Below are 2,953 nucleotides of genomic sequence, written 5' to 3'. Positions count from 1 at the left end.
CTTGCCAAGTCGCGACGATGACGGGACGCTTGCCAGCGTAATCGCCGATACGATGATCTCGGGGGACCGATCGACACCAGCAGCTCGGCGGGACGTCGAACACCCTCGATTCCACGCCGATCACCCGACAATGCCACTTTACAGAGCCTAGCGCGATCACCGGCTCTACATGTTTCCACGGGAACACTCGCCGCTGACCTGGAATCAGAGAGGCTCGGTTAGTCGTGCGTTTTTGCTGCGCGAGGTTTACTACCGATGCGAACAGCGTTATAGCGCCTAAGGGAGTAGACTCGTTTACAGGATTAAAAATATGTACGGGGTCTTTCAGTAGTTAAAGGCGCTAGATGGAAGATCAATCTAGGCCGCGGTCGCCTTCAAACGTCCCATTTCTACGTTCACGAGGCGTAATTTGCGTTATTCGGCAGCATGTAGCTTTACAAAATAGGACTTCCGATCCCGGCGTAGATTGATCTTTTATCTAGCGCTTTTGACTACTGGAAAAATCCATCTTTGCGTTATCGATCCTGAAAACGCGAGCCCCCTTAACACTTTCGACAAAATACCCGACATTTGGCACAATGGTCTACAACTTCGTTCGAACCCGGAGCGCAGAATTAATAGACTTTCTTCAGGAATTTATTATAAAGAACGTGAACGATATCGAGCTGAAAAGCTTTTTGAAATGCATTCGAGCATGGCTCAATATTATGAACGAATTTGTACTTCATGGTGGTCGCTATATGTTGATGACGTTGATAGACATGTTTGTGAAAAAAATTGTGAGTAAAATTGACTAAAATTACGAAAGATATTCAAAGTGTAAAAGAATGTTTGTTAAAAAATATGACTCGCTGAAAAATTATGATTGTAGATTATCTCGTGTGTAATCTTACACATTTTAAATATTTTTCGTCTGTGATTCTAGCCAATTTTAAGAGGATTATGCGTTTCGCAGACGGAACATATTTCTTCATGAAACTGTCGGTCAACGTCATGGATAATAAGAACCTGCAATATGTAAACTAAAAATTCTCTGCATTAATTACAAGAAATAGGGATTCAAGAGGAATTTGCATCTCCGTTTAATGCTTTTAGCGGGCTGAAAATAATGCGACAACATTTTTAAAATCATTGGAAAGCATTTCAATGTACACTTATAGATATGTGTATTTTTTAATCATCATGACGCATACCTAAGACCTTTTAAAGTCTATTAATGTTGATGAAAATTGTCATAACATTTGGAGAATCACGCCTTCAATGGGAGCAGCCGTGCGTTGTTTAAACGTGATACGAATTTCTTATCGTCCCCATTGAGGTATTCGACACGAGAGGGATATCAAGCACTCTAGACGACCCACTTTATTCGATTTGTTTGTACTATCTGCTTAATCTACTCAATCCATTACAATCATTCAGACTATTCAATTTATTCGGCCTGCTCGGCTCTGTACCGTTCCAGCAGATTTACTTGCTCCGAGTCTTCTCGAGTCGACATCTTCTGCAAGGATTTTGCACAAGACCTCAAACATTATTCGAATATCGAGCTCCACTGGAGTCATTATTACTGTGAATGCAGCTGACTTGAAATCATCATAATTAATATGAACTTCGTTAAGTCGAACAGTGGAGAGAGAGAGAGAGAGAGAGAGAGTTCCCTGAAATAATTCTAAAATTATTCTAAAAATATCGATGCACACACATTTTCCGAAGTAATTTTAAAATTATTCTAAAAATATCGATGCACTGTACAAGAGAGACGGAAAAGAATTGCAAGAAATATTTGAATTGGCATAATGGCATGAAGAATGGTATTGAGACAGTGTGAAGGAACATGTTTTGCATTTTATCTTCATTTTGACGAAGATACGGGCACTTCCTTAAGGTCGCCTTGACACAGATAGCGCCACCATGTTGTGCTTTAATACGACAAGCAACTTGGTGAGTCTCAGTTTGCAATTATTTACAAGGTTCCGCTCGAAAAGTAGTCAAGTTTCAAATTACGCGAGTGTTATAATAGGTTTAATTACTTTCGGAACTATTTTAACAGTTCCTCGGCTGCTGACGTTGTTCCTATTAGAAACAATTCTGTATCGCAGCCGTTGTGACATAAACGCACCGAAAAATCGTAATTGCATTTATTATTTCCAATAATTACAAGAGTTTGTAGCTAAAATCTTCGATGTACTTCAATGTTCAATACGTGGTAAATTATTTCTTTCTAAGTATCTGGAACGTTGACCGATTTCGATGAAATTTTCAGCCCCATTAAAAGTTTCGAGTCGCTGAAAAAATCTCTGCGCCTGGTGTGGGACCGAATGACGCCAGAAGAGCTGCGGCCCATAGCCGAAAATATCAAAACACGTTTGAGCCTCTGAATCGGCTCAAAGAGTGGCCACTTCGAAACTTCTTAAATATATGAATACTAAAGGTCTATATGTTATGGTTGTTATCATTTGGTTTTTCAAAATTCGTCGATATCACAAAATTATAATAAGAAATGTTTAACTCCGTTATTTCTTGCCACCCTGTAATTTTGCACGAAGATCCGTTGTCTACCGATGGAACACACGCCATCGGTAAATCGCGGTGAGCGAAATGGCGACAGAAAATAATGAATGACACATCGGTGGAGCAAATATTTACTCGAAACGTGGACCGTTCGCAACCTCTGGTCCATGATTGCCAGGCGCAGAGCCGTGCACGCATTCAGCCCTTTGAAGAGTTTCCACCAGTTTCCCCCGATTGTCACCACTCGAAACGAGGACGTGCCGGAAGAATGAGTAACCTTGAATGGGAACCCTCTTTTTCTGCCGCGTCGTCTGCCTCTCGAGCTCCGTTGACCGTGTCGCGACAGGGCCGTGTCAAGTGCACTCCCCGTTCCCGCCCGTGTAATTTATGATCCGCTATTTTTGCGGTACATTTGGGTCAATTATTCGCGAGACGGCGAGCG

At 41.6% G+C, this 2,953-nt stretch overlaps 1 long non-coding RNA gene across 1 annotated transcript in view; it reads right to left on the bottom strand.

Moving 5' to 3' along the window:
• Window positions 1-143: 143 nt before the first annotated feature.
• Window positions 144-2,953, bottom strand: part of LOC143215912 (uncharacterized) — a 234,547-nt gene continuing 231,737 nt past the window's right edge. Inside the window, exon 5 of the long non-coding RNA XR_013010478.1 lies at window positions 144-198. This is a non-coding gene — a long non-coding RNA (uncharacterized LOC143215912). The remainder of the gene's footprint in view (window positions 199-2,953) is intronic.

Source organism: Lasioglossum baleicum, chromosome 14 (genome assembly GCF_051020765.1).
Source record: "Lasioglossum baleicum chromosome 14, iyLasBale1, whole genome shotgun sequence".
Taxonomy (NCBI): domain Eukaryota; kingdom Metazoa; phylum Arthropoda; class Insecta; order Hymenoptera; family Halictidae; genus Lasioglossum; species Lasioglossum baleicum.
This window is presented reverse-complemented; position numbering and strand designations above follow the sequence as displayed.